The sequence below is a fragment of the Vidua macroura genome, chromosome 5 (genome assembly GCF_024509145.1).
Source record: "Vidua macroura isolate BioBank_ID:100142 chromosome 5, ASM2450914v1, whole genome shotgun sequence".
NCBI classification, from domain to species: domain Eukaryota; kingdom Metazoa; phylum Chordata; class Aves; order Passeriformes; family Viduidae; genus Vidua; species Vidua macroura.
The window spans coordinates 52,914,109-52,933,101 of NC_071575.1; the positions used below are offsets into that span (position 1 = coordinate 52,914,109).

General features: G+C 44.2%; 1 long non-coding RNA gene across 1 annotated transcript; it reads left to right on the forward strand.

Annotated features, from left to right (window-relative positions):
• The first annotated feature begins 16,819 nt into the window (after positions 1-16,819).
• On the forward strand, positions 16,820-18,349 carry LOC128807682 (uncharacterized). The gene is made up of 2 exons (XR_008437243.1): positions 16,820-16,906; positions 17,715-18,349. It is a non-coding gene; the product is annotated as an uncharacterized LOC128807682 (long non-coding RNA).
• The last annotated feature ends 644 nt before the right edge of the window (positions 18,350-18,993 follow it).

Sequence of the window (18,993 nt, forward strand, 5' to 3'; positions counted from 1 at the left end):
AATTTACCTGTGAGTTTATAAATAAATGTGCTTCTTTTCCACTTAAAGAAAAAATAGTCTTCTTTGGCCTTTTGATTAGGGATAAAGTCAGTATATCTTAGTTCACTGATAATTCTTTAGTCATGGAACATAAATCTGATCTTTTTAAAATAATTTAAGGACAACCATTTTTGAATAGAAATTCAGATATTTTTCCTGTCTCAAATAATTTTCATTGTGTTCAATGAAAAAATATGGTAATTAGAAAAACAAGAAATATTATTTCTTGTTTTTTAAATAGTGAAACTCTTTCATTATATCAAACAGTAAAAGCTGTCTGATGTAGGGAACCTAATATGCCCAGTCATTACCCCACAGGAGTTGCCATTTATTATTAATTTTATTTATTTTAAAAAAGATACAATGCAGTTACCAACATATTGAGAGATACATGAAGCAGCATTGGAATACTATAGAAAAAAATACATAAGTAAATACATATTCAAAGAGAAGAAGCCATGATCCTCTTTGTAATTTTAAGTTAAAATTTACTAAAACTTTTTTTAATTCTGAAAGACATTTTACCATAAAATTCTATGTGATCAACAGCATGGTTTCCCCTTCAAAGCCCCTCCCCCAAAGAGCTGTGTATGCCCACAAATGTCTCTGAGTAAGCTACAAAAGTGTTATAACAAATTTTACATTTCATGAGCACTTCTGAGGAAAATTTTTACTTGGGTCAAAGCATCACACATTTGAAATAGATAAATGTGGTATCAACTATTTTCCTTCAATAGAAAACTAAAATATGAGATGTAGTCAAAGGGAACACTTTTTTGTCAGTATCATTTTCATTAGCACACTGGAATTGAGTTCAGGCAGGTCAGCCTGAATATATTCAGAAATTATTGAGGAGGTAATTATAACTATATGAATAGCAAGGTAGTATGAACAGATACAAAAGAGGTAGCCTCGTAAAACTTTTAAATATAGTTAACAAGTTTATTATCTACAAATTTTCATAAATAAATTTGGCTTCAGGTATTTTAGATTAATATTAGAAATGTAAGACATTTAAAATTAATTAGCTGTTTGGTTTCCTTCAAAAGTTAAACCCTCCCCCCCCTCGCTTTTTTTTTTTTTTTTTTTTTTTTTAAGTAACTTTTCCGATGGCTCTTCCATGTCTGTTTTCAAAAAAGAGGAGTCACTTCTGAAACTCAAGCATTTTCCTCCCTGGCCATGACGATGAATAGCTCGGATGCAGATAACCAGTTGTTAAACATCTAAGTCAGGAAGTGCATTGTCCTTTTTCTGCTACTCTTGTTATTTGCAACAATTTATCCAGGCACTAGCAAGTCCTGGAAACTTATATATGCCCTGTACAGATCTGTGTGGAAAAGTAAAAGTAAGAGTAATAAGTTTGAAAGTAATAACTAGAGCATGGTGAACAGCTGCACAAAGAAAAAATGCAAGGGTAGATCTCATTCATTATTTACAAGGCTCATAGATTTCTTGCATGTAGTGAACTGACCCCTGACCTTCATTCATTTATACCTTTTAAAAAACATCAGTATATCAATAATAAATAAATTAACTAATTGAATTTGTGTTAGTTCTCCACTGTCTAGGTCTAATTCAAACCTCAGGCAGCAATCACATCAAGTGGTGATTATTTTTTGCTCACCACAGACTAAATGAAAAGTTGTTCCCATTACATCAAATTTTGTCCATTATGCTTCAAGTCATTATTTAGTTCCACATTTTTGTGGAACACCTTCTCTCATCCTTTCAGATAGGTGAAAACATTTGCTTTATTAATTTCAAAGCAAATTAATTTTCATTTTATTTATCTTCACTAAAAATAAGATATAATTTTAAATAATCATATGATCCAAACCCAAAACCCTTTCTATATGAAACAGAAAAGATGTGATGCTTCAGCATTTCAAAAGTAATTTAAGAACAAAACTGAAATATAAAATTCATAAAAATAAGTATTTCCTTACAAATTATTTGCAGTTTGAAAAATTGACACTTACAGAGAAAAAAAGATCTACTGAAAACCTTCTGACATTTTTAAGTCCCCTCTGCTGCACTTACTGATGTATGTAATGAGTCTATATGTCTAAGAAGAGGAAGATTATTTTCTAGCTCATGTTAGCGTATTGACACTAAATTAGTGGGCAGCAAATTCTTTGCTTTGTTTATCTTCCTCTTGTGTAGAAACCCATGATATTCAGAGTACATTTATTTTTGAGTTCTCAGATGATTATTTTGATGCCATAGAAGTTTTGTGATTCTTACATATCCTAAGATTATTTTAATTTTCTTCTTCTTCTTTTTCTTCTTCTTCATTTTTTTAAAACCACAATATTAGTTTATCTCTTCTAGTACTCCAAACAAAGTAAATATTCATCGTTTCACATCAAGATGTCAGTTAAATACACAAAGGTCTTGAAGCTATGTTGGCCCCTTCAACCTTTCAACATTGACTCTGATTTACTTATAAATTCAGTCCTAAGTAATCAATATATTCACCAAAGCAGATGGATTCTTACAGGAAAAATAAAAAAAAAGAGTTTTTTTCTCATGAATAAGCATTTTCTGTACAAAGACGTGCTGGTGAAATATTTCTTGTGTTATACAGACACTAAGGTATAAATGTCTCTTCTTTTGAAAGAGATAAAAGATGAATAGTCTCCATCTGTATAGCATTTCAAAAAGATACATGTGAAAGTAAACATAAAGTGGATAAAATTGTGTGTAAAAACATAAGGTAAAGCATAAAAGCATAATAATGTAAAGCTTAATGTAGAGTAGAAAAAGCAATAGCAATGTAATTTGCAACTAAAAATGAAATGAATAGTAAAATAAATCTCTTTAACAAATTATAATGAATAAAAGAACCCAACCCTGCAATGTGAGTCATATTCTGTACGTGCATTTGCACAATAAGAAAGAAACATATCTGTTTTCATTTGTTTACTGTTTTGTTGCTATTCTTAAATAAGACATAGATATAAAGAAGAATTTTTTTTTTCTGTGAGGGTGGTGAGGCACTGTAACAGGTTGCCCAGAGAGTTCTGGATTCCTGGAAGTGTTCAAGGCCAGGCTGTATCAGGGTTTAGGCCTGATAAGATGGTCTAGAGAAAGCTCTCCCTGCCTATGACAGAATAGCTGGAACTAGATCATGCTGAAGGTCCCTTTCAATCCAACCAATCCATGGTTCTATGATTCTGTGATACACGCAGTGACTGTGAAGACATGGCCATATGTCTTTACATTGAAATCTTCAGTCATTTTTTCTTGCTGCCATTCAAAGCAGGTTAACTCCCTCTGACATTATCTACCACATTATCTACCTTGTGAACATTAGCTGTTGCCAAGGAGTGTAGTTGTACCACACAATGTCTGCGTTACCTCAAGTTAACAGGAGCTTACTTATACTCAAATTATAAAGAAAAAAAGCACAGGTAATCATAGATAGAAAAAGGAAATTTTGTTTTTCATCTAAGGTATATGGAAGTTGTCAAATGTTCAATATTGTGTCTTGCCACTGACTACCTAGTTCCTGAAAAATGTAGACCACATGGACTGCAATGTTTTTTGTATTTCTTATATTGACAATACATGGTCCCAATCTTGTAGACGTAGAGTTAAGTGATGCCAATAACATTGTGGTAAAGCATAATGGTACCATAAGCACTGTTTATTATGTTACTACATTTGAAAGAAACTAAGTTAAAGAAAAATATCATATTCAAACATTATCTGCACTCAGCAAGAAAAGGATGGAGCTGAGCGTTCAAGTGTGAACAGAAGACAGCAATGGCATCCAATTTTTAAAGCTAACCAAAGTCATCAGAGCCTATACTGAGTGTCTGTGTTACTTTTCTTTGTGCTTTAAATAGTTTTCTACATATTGCAAGTTTAATATCTGTCAACTTTCTATTTCAGTATAGATGTCAAAATCTATACCTTTAACTATACTAATGAGCACTTATGGAAAAATTAAGAGGGTCAACACATATCATCTTTAACTTAATTTCTTACAGCAGAAGCTCTTTAAAAACATCTCTGATTGAGAACATGAACCTTCATTTCTGCATAAAGAAAAGCAATGAAGTTGTCATGGTTATTATACTCCAATTTAAGGAGCACTACCCTTGAAATATTTTGACTTATTGAAGCTTTAATGAGATCAAATCTGTATCTAGGTCTTGATTATACTCAGAGCATTTTTCTTGGATATGCAGGCATGAAAAAGAATTACACCAATTTTACTGTACTATGCTTAGAATGAAATCACACTGACTTCTGTGTGAGGCATTTTCAACACATTCATCAGTTCAGTAATTTAGAATCTGTCTAACAGTTATCTTCCAAGATGTAGTTGAGAGCAAACTATGACAATGATTGTCCTAAGAAGAATGATTTTCATTTCCTTTAGACAGATGGATGGATTTTTTTGCAGATGCTGAACATTTGTAGATGTCAGAAGCAGGCTTGTCAAAGCATTGTTTCAGAAAACCTTTTGGATTTTTTCCTCTTCACAGAAACAAGAACTGCTGCATGTGTCTTCAAAGTCTCTGTAAAGCTGTGATGTGACTCAATATCCCCCACCCCCCCATAATTAGGATAAATTAGGATATTTGTGAGATTAGATAGCAAATTTTAAATTCAAAGCAGATACAAATACAAAGTCATATTTATACTAATGTTGATAATATAAACACTGTTGTGGTCAAGAAGGTAGTCTCATGGGAGGGCAGATAAACCCTGTATATTCTGATATACAAAGAACATGTCCATGACTTGACCATTGTTTTTTCTGCGCAGTTTCCTATGTTGTTGCTAGCTCATATCAAGGATTTATAATGAGGTGATTCACAAAAAAATTAAAAGTTTCTATTTATATTCCTCTTTCCTATAGCATATTAATACTGAGAAATTTTCTGCTACCTTTTCCAAAGAGAACACCTTGTATTATAATACACAATTTAACAAGCTTGTTTGATTGAACCATCTTTGATTTTTATCTAGGATTTCCTATTTTTATGTTCTCTGCATATACCTCTATGGACAACTAAGTAATACGGGAACAATCGTTGTATAACAAGCTAATGCTAAACTTGAGTATAAAGGTTATGACTTATTTGTTGATTTCTCCCAGCAAGCATTGACATTTGAACTGCAAAACCTAAGCCATACAGATGCTTATCTGTCAATTCAGTGAAAATTGTATCTAGCACCAGCTTTCTTCATGCTGGATATCTTGGAAGAAATGTTCCACATGATATAGGTACATAGAAACAATATTTTGCAAATTTTTTTCACTAAGTACCTTGTTCACCTACTTACTATCACAGTCAGAAGGTACTGTTGTTACACAAAACTGTGTCTAATGAAGTATTTAACAGTTGATTTTCATTCAACTTTTCTCATTAACACATCATGTATCATCTAGCAAATCAATTATGTAGAGAGTTATGTTTAATGCTGTTATACCCCCTTCCTCACATCAGATGAGTAGTGCTGTCCCTTAAACTAGCTGCTTTGGTATAAATGAAAATTACGTGCTGAGATTTATTACCAACTGTGCATGACCAGACACCACCGACACATTTTCATGTGTATCTAGAAGAAGACTGGCCTTGCAGGGTGGCATGCCTAGGGACACTGCTCTATGCAGAAGGTCATCCTTCAGCAAACAAGGATGCCAGGAACATTCACTTGTGTTTATTAAAAAATATTAGGTTTAATAATTAAGAGTATTAAATAGGCTATTAAATAGGAGAATTACTTAAATTTCTGGATGGTTTATTTCTGCGAAGTTAAAAAATATTCCTGATACATGGGACATATTTTTTAACTGTGTATGTGGAAAATAATTAAACGTTTAAAGAAAGTCACAATGAAAGCTTAGCAAGAATTTTAAATTAATGCATTTTAGATATTTTCAGAAAAGAGATCTTAAGTCCTTGAGGAAACTGTCAACCAGGGCTGCAGTTCCACTTCATCATCCTAGGTGAGTTACCCCATTTGTATAGAATGATATTTCAGTGCGACAAGGGCCAACAGGACCTCCTCTTAATAATAGAGTGGGTGTTCCTTGGCCACAGACAGTCCAAAAGTATCACCAGGCCACAGAAGCTGATGGAGCAGCTCATAATACAGGCCAGGGCTTGTCTGCAGGTACTAGCAGGCTGTGACTTCACATGTATCCACCTCCCCATCAAAACATCCACAGGGAAGATGACCAAAGAGACTTTTGAACACCTTTTGAGGCAAAATGAAAATTTTCAGTTTGCGGTTAGCACCTTTCTCTTTTCAACTCAGTCCGCACCACACATGATTTGTCACAGTAAGGATTTCAACCATGAAGAGATTGCTTTTAAAAATATAAAACCTCAAATGATCTTTCTGGTTTTTTTAGGTGGGAGAGTGACTTGAAGGCCAGAAAGGTTTTATGCGGCTTTGTGTTTTTTCCCCGCTCCTGGGCAGCTCTGGAGAGCCTGGCAAAGGCGCTGCTTCTCTGCGGGACCAGGGCGCCACTTGTCCCGGGCACTGATGCATTCCATGCACCGGGGTGGGGCTGGCTGTGTTCTGCTGCCAGTGCGAGGGGCAAGACAATAGGGAAGGAATGTCCAGTCTGTCTGCGTGGCTAGCTGGAGAGCTTTTATTGTTCCGTGGAGCTGCGATGGAGAAGGGCGACTCGCTCCCTAGCACTGTGTGGACAAAATGGCGCTGGGACCGGGGGCACGCAGGATTTTATAGGGGGTGGGCCAAGGAGGGCAGAAGCCCTCCTGTCCAATGGGGAGAGGCACCGTGGCAGTGATGTGAACCATGACGACCAACGGGGACGCAGCAGGGGAGGACACAGGGCTCTGGGATGAACAGGGATGCAGGGATGGGGTAAGTGACAGGGAAGTTTCAGGGAAGAACAGGGGGTGGTTACTGGAGTGACATGGGGAAGCTCCAAAGGCAGGCAGCCTGGAGCAAACCATCACAGGGGGAACAGGGGTGTACAAAGGGGTACACAGAACCAGCTAACTTAACATTATAAAACCCCTAATCCAAACGCAACCCAGGATGCAGCATCTCCCCGCTTTTTAAAATATAAAAAAGACAGTTGCTTTGACTTCTTTGTCTCTTTCGTGGTGGCCTCTTCTCCCATCTTCTTCTGCTGCTGTGACTGCGGTGACTGCCTTGCAGATGGAGAGGGCCTGGAGATGATGCTGGAGCTGGTTCTTCTTTGGGTGTTTGGGGATAGAGGAACTGGGAAAACAACTTTATTGCAAACATATGAACTGGGGGCATAACTGGGCTGAGGTAGCTGGAAAGAAAAACGTTTTTAGGGAGATGTAGAATTCCTTCCCTCCTTGCGGCGTTTACGATTGGATGCAACCCCTTGGTTGGTGGGATCGTTGGTTGCATCCACAGGCACCTTATTGTTCCGACTCACTAACTGCCCTGGTGTATAAGGTTTAACATGCCTCCTGGGGACCCACTTGACTCCTGAGGGCATGGATACACAGTCATATCCCCATCCCCAAGTCAGAAGTGGGAATGGATCCTGGATTTCTTTAGAGTCCGGATCCCTCACTAACACTGGAGACTGCTCCTCTGGCTGGAGCTCCTGATGTTTCTTGAAATGCCTCAGGGCTGGTGGTTCTGGTCTGTCAAAGGAGCAGTTTAGAAAATTGGTGGTAAATAACGCTTTACAAAGCCTCTCGTGCGGTGACAGCACTCGCATATCTCCCCACTGCTTCCAGAGGACCTGCTTCAGCGTCTGATGAGTCCTCTCTATTATGGCCTGGCCAGCGGGGAAGTGAGGAATCCCGGTCTTATGGTGGACCCCCCATTCCTGTAGGAAGTTGCTGAACACTTTGGAAGTATATGCTGGACCACTGTCAGTTTTAATTGTGGCTGGGACCCCCAAGGTGGCAAAAGCATGTATAAGGTGTTTTCTTACATCTGTGGCCCTTTCCCCTATGTGGGCTGAGGCAAAAACTGCCCCCGAGAAGGTGTCCACGGTTACATGGACATTCCTGAGTTTCCCGAATTCAGGGACATTGGTGACATCCATTTGCCATACCTCACAACTGCGGAGACCTCTGGGATTCACACCTGCTCCCAGTGTTGGTAAAGATGCCTCCTGACAGTTGGGGCATGAGGCCACAATTTCCCTGGCTTGGTCACACCGCAGATTGAGCTGGCATACCAGACCTGGGGCATTCTAATGGAACTGCTGATGGCTGAGCTTGGCCTGCTTGACTATGTTCAGTTGGCTTCCTAGCTGTACTGGGGCTGCCAAGGCGTCTGCTCTGCGGTTCCCCTCAGCAATGAAGCCTGGGAGATCCGTGTGCGATCTCACATGCACCACATAAAAGGGATGCTCACGGTTAGAAACTAGGTGCACCAATTTTGCAAGCAACCTGAAGATGACCTGATTTGAGACTTCCTTTAAGACTGCATGTTCAGCTTTTGACACTGCTCCTGCTACATATGCCGAATCTGTTACCAGATTAAAAAGCTGGTCAAATTTCTCAAAAGCCCTCACCACGGCATCCAACTCAGCTACCTGTGGGGAACCTTCCACTATCTTAACATCTGATTCCCACAACTGAGTCTCTGGGTCCTTCTAAGTCACCACCGACTTGTGGGACATCCCTGACCCATCTGTGAACACTGTCAGGGCTCTGAGCGGTCTTTTACTTTGCACTTCTTTTGGTAACAATTTGAATTCGGTGTTGAACAAATGATGGCCAGGATGTCCGATCTGAATTTGGCCTGAGAAGCTGTCCAGAGTGAACTGCAAATTTTCATTTTGCCTCAAAAGGTGTTCAAAAGTCTCTTTGGTCATCTTCCCTGTGGATGTTTTGATGGGGAGGTGGATACATGTGAAGTCACAGCCTGCTAGTACCTGCAGACAAGCCCTGGCCTGTATTATGAGCTGTGCCATCAGCTTCTGTGGCCTGGTGATACTTTTGGACTGTCTGTGGCCAAGGAACACCCACTCTGTTATTAAGAGGAGGTCCTGTTGGCCCTTGTCCCGCTGGAATATCATTCCATACAAATGGGGTAACTCACCTAGGATGATGAAGTGGAACGGCAGCCCTGGTTGACAGTGATGGGCCTGCCTGCTCACAGTGGTGGTCTGGACCTTCTTGAGTGCTGCTCTGGCCTCTGCTCTTAGGGAACCCAAATCCTCATCCCCCTCCCTTTCTGTTAACAAGTCAAAAAGAGGAGATAGCTCCCTCGTGGTGAGCCCCAGCCATGGCCTGATCCAATTTAATGAACCTCACAGGCACTGGAGGTCATTCAGTGTCTTGGGGTTGTTACTTATCTGAATTTGTTGAGGCCTAACTGTACTGTTTTTAATTTCTAGGCCCAGATACTTCCAGGGTAGCAGCAACTGTACCTTTTCCTTCTGCAACTCAAATCCTGCCACCGACAAGGCCTTAATAGAGTCCTCCAGAGCTACTTGTAGGACTTTGCTGTCAGGGGCACAAATCAGCACGTTATCCATGTAATGATAGAAAATACAGGGTGTCCACTTGGCACGCATTGGGAACAGGACACCAGCGACATACCACTGGCATATAGTACGGGAACACTTGAGACCCTGGGGTAGTACTGTCTAGTGGTAGCGGTTCATTAGGGCTTCTCTGTTGATGGAGGGTACAGAGAAGGCAAAGCAAGGAGCATCGTCAGGATGGAGAGGGATTTGAAAGAAACAATCCTTTATATCAACCACAGCCAAATTGTAATTTTGGGGTAGCATAGATGGAGATGGCATACCCAGTTGGAGAGAGCCCATGTCTTCCACAGCCTCATTCATCTTTCTTAAATCGTGGAGGAATCACCACCTGTCCTTCCCTGTTTTTTTAATTACAAACACCGGAGAGTTCCAGGGGCTGTTAGTTTCTACAATGTGGTCTTTTTCCAATTCCTCCTCTACTAGTTTTGTGAGTGCCTGCAGTTTCTGCTTGCTCAGCAGCCACTGCTCCACCCAGATGGGCTTATCTGTAAGCCATATCAATTTCTGTGTGGGGCGCTCCTCAGTGGCTGCACCTAAAAATGCCGAGGGGCAAGAAATTCTAATTTGGCTCCCCACTGTGACATGGCGTCTCTCCCCCATAAAGTAAATTTGCAGTTGATCACGAATGGATGTACTGAGGCCAGCAGCCCGTTTGGACCCTTAATTTGGATGATGGTTTTGGATTGTCTCACTGGCTGGGGCCTGCCTAGTCCTAAGACTGGTGTGGCCAAGCTTTGTAGCTCCCAGTGTGACGGCCACTTATGTGGTGGGATGACCGTCATGTTTGCTCCTGTGTCCATCATCCCCTGAAGGTGTATGGAACGCCCCTTGCACTTGAGTTTACACCATACGAGGGTTTTTTCCTCTCCCAGCTTCCCAGCATAAAAGACTGAGTTCCAGGTCATTACACAGAGAACAAGGAATAGGAATTGCCTGTGCAATAACTTGGCCCTTAGGTAGGAAGCGGGGGGGTGGGGGTGGACACAGCATGCTGCGAGACAGAAGAGCCTTGGATTAAGGGTGGAAATTACCGGAGGAACGTCTATCTCTAGTGGTGTGTGCTTTGTGTCTCCAACAACGAGGTACCTGCAGTTCAAAAGGTCTTCCTTCCTCCTGGTTTCACAGTGGCAGCTGTGTGACAGAAGCTCTGCATCTGCTATGAAGAACTGCCAGTCCTGGGAACGAAAATGGACAGAATTAGTGAGTTGGAGCCAATAAGGCTCCCTGTTGTCAGTAGTTGAGAGGCAGACGCTTACAGATGGAACTAGGTGGTGCATTGCAGCTCCTCTTGCAGCACCGTGACTTGCCTCATTTTTATCAGCATGTGAGGCAAGTGCATGCTCTTCCCTTAGTTTTTTGAAGTTGTGGGGCTCCCGTCCCTGCTCCATCCTCCTGCAGCCCCGGGCGGTGTAGTCCCTAGAAATGGAAAGTGAGCCAGAAGATGTCCCTCCTGATGACAGTGGAAGCACCAGGGTTTAGATGGAAACTGCTTCGGTGCTGAGTCCCTTGGAGGAGCAGCAGCCGAGGCGACCAGCTTGTCCTTATGCTTCTTCGGGGCCTCCTCCATCATCAGGTGTGGCTTCAGGGTGCACTCCTCGATGATCTGATAGAGGGTCGGAGGTGGTGAGACTGGCAGTGTTAAGATGATTCTTTTGCACATGTCATTGGCGTTCATGCATGCCACTTCTAGGACCAGTCCATCCTGGAGTTCAGGTCTCTCCACACACCTCTCGACTGCCGCCCAGACCCGGTCTACTAAGTCTACAAAAGGCTCAGCAGCAGATTGTTTAACTGCTGTGTAGGGCACCATCCGGTCCTTGGTGGGCATGCCCAGGAACGTACGCTCTGCTGCACTCCTAGACATGTCCAGCACAGCCGTTGGAATCCCCCGAGCCTGAAATTGCCCCTTACTCCATTCCCCTTCACCCACAAGATGGTTTAAGGTGATTGGTTCTTCCGCTACATCAAGGCTGTACAGCCCCTCTTGGATTTCGGGAAGCAGGTCTTCTGCCAATTTCTTCCACTTCCTCTCCCACAGATTGTATTCTGATGGGAGAAGCAAGCAGCTATACAGATGTTTAAGGTCTGCCAGCACCATGGTTTTAGATGTTAAAGTTGCCTTTAAAATGCCCCTAAAGAAGGGGCTTTTTTGGCCAAAATCACGTAAGGTCTTGCAGACCTCTTTTATTGATCCATAGGGAAGGGGTTCCCATGTAGGGTTCTCCCCTCCCCTGGTGTAGGAGCCTGGAGTGTGGAGCGACTGCTCGATTTCACAAACCAGGTCCTGATGGCTTCTCCCCCTCCCAGCTTGCGTCCTGCGCGGATTTCACTTTTACAATCTCCAAAATTAACGGAGCGTGGTAAAGCAGCCCTTAACGGAGGGATCCCTGCGCTCAATTCCCTCCACTAATTTTGCTCCTACCCATTCCCAAAACTGTTTTCTGCGGGCATCCTCCATGGAAACGCAGGGGAAGGAAAAGCACAGCCATCGAACAAAATTTTTAACAGAACTATTGGGGAAGGGGCCCTTCACCGATAGAATTTCTTTAACTTGGGAATAGAATTCCTTCTGTTGGATGGTTAGCACGGTCCCCATGCTATTTCCACCCACCCAACCTCACCTCTGAGTGCAGGAAAAGCGGAACAAAACCAAAAAAGGTGAAAGACCCTGGTGGCTACCGCTCGCGCTGCACATGAGGCATCCCCTGGCCCCGGGAATGCGGTAAAGCCCACCCTAGTGAAGGGGAGTATTAGCCGGGTTCCCCCACCGCTTCTATACTCATCAAACTGGAGTCTCCGCAAACAAAAACTGCATCAGGGTTCTCGGTTCCTGGGAAAGAGCTTCTCTCCAGCTTTCACTGCTGTGAAAAGTTACGCTTCCTTTCCCGTGCAGGGAAAGCACCGCGTGCTTTCCTCGGGGGTGGTGGAGTCTTCACTGACATAATTCGGGGTGTCTGCACTCCCGTTTTCCGTCCGACGCGATGCACTGTTCCAGTGCGGACTGCAGCTCGCTTGGCTGGGTAGCAGCTGCGGCTCTCCACGCGTCTTCGGGGTGCCTCCGGTGAATCTCCACCTGTGCCAGTGACTCTGCGCTGGCTGTGGCCCCACATTAGGCGCCACTTGCGGCTTTGCATTGTTTTCCCCAGTCCCCGGCAGCTCTGGAGAGCCTGGCAAAGGCGCTGCTTCTCCACGGGACTGGGGCGCCACTTGTCCCGGGCACTGATGCATTCCATGCACCGGGGTGGGGCTGGCTGTGTTCTGCTGCCGGCACCAGGGGCGAGACAAAGAGGGAAGGAATGTCCAGTCTGTCCACCCGGTTAGCTGGAAGGCTTTATGTGTCGCGGGGAGCCGCGATGGAGAACCGCGGCTCGCTCCCTAGCACTGTGTGAACAAAATGGCGCTGGGACTGGGGGCGTGCAGGATTTTATAGGGGGCAGGCTGAGGAGGGCAGAAGCCCTCCCGCCCAAAGGGGACAGGCACCATGGTGGTGACGTGGACCATGACGACCAACGGGGACGCAGCAGGGGAGGACACAGGGCTCTGGGATGAACAGGGATGCAGGGATGTGGTAACTGATAAGGAAGTTTCAGGGAAGAACAGAGAGTGGTTACTGGAGTGACATGGGGAAGCTCCAAAGGCAGGCAGCCTGGAGCAAACCATCGCAGGGGGAACAGGGGTGTACAAAGGGGTACACAGAACCAGCTAACTTAACATTATAAAACCCCTAATCTGAACAGAACCTGGGATGCAACAGTTTTATACATTTGTTACAAAAGTTAAGACTATTTTTTAATTTATAAATTTGACTTTGAGTTCTGATTCATTCACCCACAGTACTGTGCTGTGTCCGAAGTCTAGAAATTGAGTGTTTGTTGCAAATTGTAATATTCTATATGTCAGAGAGGTGGCAGGAATTTGAGACCAAATTTTCCCTTGAAACCTACTCAAAATAAAAAATAGTCTATTATTCAAATATTTCTTGATAGTAAAAAAAGGCCTCTTAATGGCTTTTAGAGAGCATTACCATTTAAAACTTCTTTACAAGAAAATCACAGAATGCGCATGGCATGATAGTGTATTATACACTTAGAGAAGAAAAGAAATAAAAGACAAAAAAAGTGCCTCTTTTAACACTCAGGGACAGCCAGTTGATTTAATTTCTACCAAAACAATTTAAACAGTGTCTTGATGGGCAAAGTGTGTATCGGTTACACCAAGAAATTGAAATATTGATTAATAATTGAAAAGGATGGTATTATTTGGGTGGAAATGTAGACACCACTTTCAATACTCTCATGAATGCTGACTTGCACCAAGGGCTTTGACAATTGACAACTGACAATTTAAAATGCAGAAATTAAAAATATCTCATCAATGAATCATTTAAAATGTCATATACTTGGTTGCATATTTGTCAAATATGCAACTAATCACTAAATCAGTAAAACAGATGTATGGTAAAATCTTACTATGTCTCTGTCTGCAGCTTTTTTGTTATTATTCAGAGTGATTCTTACAACAAAATTTTCTACGGGAAGTTAAGGTAGAATGCTCATTGGAAGAGATTTTCTCTCACCAAGAAGTTTTATTATTCAAATAAGTCCTATCATGTTATTTCCTGATCACACTTTAAACTCAGTAACACAGAAGTTACTCTGCTCTCTACTTTGTTTTCATGTATGCACAGTAAGACAACAAATGTGTCGGGTGTTTAGGGGGTTTTTCTCTGGAAGAATAAGGGAGAAATTCAAACCAATGATGCCATCTCATTTTATAACGCCATCTCATTATAAAAGTGAAAAAAAAAAAATATAAAGACAGTTCACTGTATCTAAATAGAATAAACCAATGGGTAATTCTTGAAATTTGACAGTGTGATCTCTAAGGTGTTAGCTGTTACTCCTTATAAAACAACTCTATAGTCACTAAAATCTATAGAATGCTTTGCTGTCATGGTTTGACACTGGCGCAATGCCAGCGCCCCCATGAAAATGCACCTTCCCCAAATAAATGCTGTGAGATGTTATCAGGAACAGAGCAGAGCAGGCCCAAGCTTAATAACAAAGGGAAAAAAAAACAAACTTTATTAAACTACTACTACTACAGAAAACACATAAACTAAATCCAGGATGAAGATCTTTTAAAACACCCCTCCTCCTCCCAATTCCTAAAACACCCAGCATGAAACATCACCCGGGATTCCTGATCAAATTACCACCCTTCAGATAATCAATACTCAAGCTATCAAGGGAGAGAGGAGTCTCTCTTGCACCACAGACCCCCCAGGATACACAGTTGCCACCTCCTGTGTTCCTGTGTTTCCCTGTCACACATGGCAACCGCCCGGAGAAAATCTGCCAGTGTGACACTCTCCTTTCCATGTCACAGTGCTCTCACCACCGTGCATGGACAGACTGCTCATAGGGCTCCTTTAAGGATGCTTTGCCACGGACCCAAAGATACAACAGTTCAGCTTCTCATCTTGGGACTACCGTCCCCCCATTTTCCCCTGGGGCCAAGGGTCCAAGAACAGAGATCATCTTCTTTCCCGAAGACAGAGGGCATCACCATTCCCTCCTCAGCTTTCTTCTGTTCTTGCCATTCCTGTGCTGTTAGAAGCTGAAGCAGGTCTCCTTGGGTCACCACTGCATCCCCCTAAAATGCAGTCTCTGTTGCAGGAGATTTTGGTTCAGTCCATGGCTAACAAGAAAAGTCCAGCCAAAAGCTACTTCATCATCTCCTCCCACCTAAATATTTCTTCTAACATGTCAGGTCCCGGACTGTCTCTCTTCCACTACAAATCAAGGAGGAGTAATATTTTACAAAGCCCTCATTTCCTGGAAAGGGTTAAAAGTTCAGACTCCCTGGATGGCTGATATCTCGGTCCAGGGTTCTGTCTCCCACGCTGGGCACCATCCCCCCCCCCCCTTCTCCTTCTCCTCTGCCGGCAAATTTCCAGGTGCCGCCAGGCTCTCTGTCGCTTTCCCTCTGTGGGGGGCGGGGAACAAAGGCATCTCCGCTTCTCTCCACCCTTCCGTCCACAGGAGCTGGCTCGGTTTCAGACCTTCAGCCCCTCGGCCTACCTGGACAAGGCCGCGTGGCTTCCCCTCCCCCACCCAGCCTGAGGCTGGGCAGGGGAGAGTCTGCACTCTCTGACAACCAGAACCAAAGAGACAGTTCCCCTGGGAGTTCTTGCTTTTAACCCCCTGTGTTCTCAGAGGTGTGTCCATACTTTCAGTGGTCACTCCAGGTGCCAGTATCCAAACCTGACCACTGATTGGTTTGACCCAACTTCCTGGAAAAAAAATTCACTTCCATGTCAAACCATGACATTTGCGCATTAACATTCACTTCTGGAAGATGAGAAATCTAATGCTGATGTTTCCTGACAGCAATACATGAGCTGGAGGTTATTGTTGAAAGGGATACGGCAGCAGTCTCAAGGTGACCCTGTTTGAGGCAAAGGGCCATCTTCATATGAATCTTCTAACCCTAACCATTCTTCCATGAATGAACACTTAATCAAAGATCAGGGTATTCAGTAGTGCATCTGCCTTCTTCATTTTCCTTTCTTTTTCTACCTCACTTGACAACTATACATGAACCATTACCCACTCCCAGATCCTCATTGTTGGGCTGCTCATAGCCAGGCCCTTGTGCACAGGGCACTGCTTTTCATCACATGAAGTGATAAATTAGGGGTGAAAACCCACCTTCAAGGCTTCAAGACCAAATGTATCTGTACTGGGTGAACAGTGGGTAGCAGCCCAGAAGGTTTTCTTTCAGAAAACTTTTACCTCCTCTCTTCCACAGCTTGCTCCCACCTGTCCAGTTGCAAGAACCTATGGATGCTGCACTGGGGTTGTCTGGAGCAGCCCTTGTCTGGTTCTGTCCAGTCTAGCAAAGGTGGAGGAAGGGTGGACAGTGAGCTGAACACAAGCCAGTACAAGCCACCCTTTAGCAAAACAGTCCAAGGGTATGCCGGGCTGCATAAGGAAGGGTCTTGGCAGTAAGGCTTGAAAGATTGCTTGGAGCTGAATCTGCTGAGGGATGCCAACAAGGTCTTCTGTAAATGTCTAAGTGGCAAAGACGAGGGAAAAGATGAGCCCACTGCTGAATAGGGCAGAAGATACGTTGCCTTGGCTTCAGTGATAAGGCAGAGGTGAAAACTCACCTACAAGGCCACGGGAAGATACCAAAACCTCTTGCACAGCCTGCTTTCCCTCTTCAGGGCATCTACTTTCCTGGCTGGGTGGCAAACAGTAAACAGGTTCTTGGAACACAAGTGTCACTGTGACATCACCCCAACCTTGCTGCTTTTCAGAAGCCACAGGCTCTGTCCCCTGGCACTCTGTCTAGGACTCCTGCAGGCACACACGCAAGGTGAGCAGGCTCCAGAGGGATCAGGGTTTTACTCTTTAAGATTTGGCTTGTTAGAGAGCAGCAGCTGCAGGAACTGGAGCAAAGGCAGCCTCTTCCAATCTCCTCTCCTGTTTGCCCAGTTGTGAGGGCCTATGGGTTCCGCAAGGAGCTGTCCTGGAGCTGTGAGTGCCAGGAGGGTGCTGGGCTTTTCAGCACTGAAGGCTCTCTGCCTTTCCCTGCTGAGTCCTTCAGGTACCCTGTGCTAAACACAGTAATGTCTGGGAGACTTTATGAAGTCTTCAGGGGGTTGGACACAGCAGGTCTTTCCTCAGGGCCTCCTGACAGTTCGCCAGAGCCTGCCCCAAGGTTCTCAGCCATTTAGCTTGAGCTCTGGGGAGATGTGGAGACCAGGCCTTCCCTTCCTGCTCTCACTCCCTCTCTACCTCCTGCCAAGGAGCAGACCTCCAAAGGTCCAACCTCCTTCCCAAGGTCCCAGTGGGAGCCTTTCCAACCTAGGGCCACATGGGCTCTTCACGCCTGCCTTTCCCTGATGCACAGACAGGAGGTTTCCCCAGCACCTCAACATTCAGTGGCGGCTGCTTGCCTATGGGCAGTAAGGGCAGAAGGCTGTGGGGCTGTCCTTGGGCCAGCTCGCGCACAGGGCACGTGCTGCTGTTGCTACTGCTGCTGCTTTGAAACCCAGAAAGTGACCCCTTTAGGATACCCTTACCTTCCCTATCCCACACCTTGCTTGGGCTTTCCTTGTCTTTCCCCTCTGAGCACCAGACAAAGCCAGGCACCCAGGAACTTTGCATGTCTCCCTATCCAGGACCAGGTGCAGGGCGCTGAGGAAGCCCTAGAGGAGAGACTTTGCTACAAGGGGCAGCATGAGCCAGCTGCCACCAGCAGGGCCATCGGAAATGGCAGCAGCAGATGGCCTGTGCCCCATCTGCCTGGGTGACCTTGAAAATGCCACCTATGTGGAGGTCTGTCGGCATCACTTTTGCTTTGTCTGTATCTGGGAATGGGCCAAACTGACAGAGACCTGCCCATTGTGCAAGCAGCCCTTCAAGCGACTGCTGTGTGCTGTGACAGTGGACAACAACCATGAGGAACATGTGTCTGGCTGGTCTGCCCGCCGCCAAAGAAGGCAGCCAGGACCCAGAGCAGATCCCCACGGTGGCGCTACAACCTGAGTCGCTGTGCTGACACCCAGCCCTCCACGGGAAAAAGGGAGACTGTGGGGACACACTGAGTGCAGAGGGATCCAGCAGCTGTGGGGCCTTCCAATGCCACTTCTCAGCAGGCTGCTGCAGCCAGCACTTTCATGACAGAACATCACTGAGCACAAGGGAGCACCTGGCCAGCCCTGCTGCTACATATATCCCAGCTGCAGCAGCCCTGCTGCTGCTCCTACAACAGTCTGACCTCTTTCACTTGCAATAAACAGCCAGATGCTTTCAATTTTGGGATGTGGATCATGATTTCAATCTTTTTGAACTGCTGCAACAGAAGATGTTTCTCTCCTGCTTTCCCTGCTTCCCACTTCCAAGCACCAGGGCAGGGGTGTCCAAATTCTTTTCCCAGCAGCTGCTCCTGCTGGTGCTTCTGTATCCAAATGTTCCTGGCCATTCTTTAGGCCCTACTCTCAGTCCATCTTTGACAACAGTGGCTGAAACTCCTCCCACCCAAGTCCCCATTGCTGTTGCTGGCAGGCAGGAGGGGGCTTGTTATGTTCTTTTGGCTGAATGCTCTCTGGGAATGGGAGTTGGGAAGCGGTATTAAACAGTCTGTATTGAAGGGAAACCTGGATGGCCTATTTCCAGCAAGAACTCAGGGGTAAATCTACATGAAATAGCTTTGGCTACTTTCTCCACCATGGAAGGTCACACAAATACAAGGAGTGCCCTGAACAACAAGGTTTAAGAAAGGATCGATCCACAAACTATCCAAACTTAATTTTTTATCTATGAGCCATTTTCAAGGGATGGAAACATGCCAGCACTGACACAGAAACTAAATTTTAAACCACAAGAAGACACAATGCACAATCCTTCTTGGTTTGCGCCTACAAGACTTCCCAAGACATGGACAGTTGCTCAGCACTG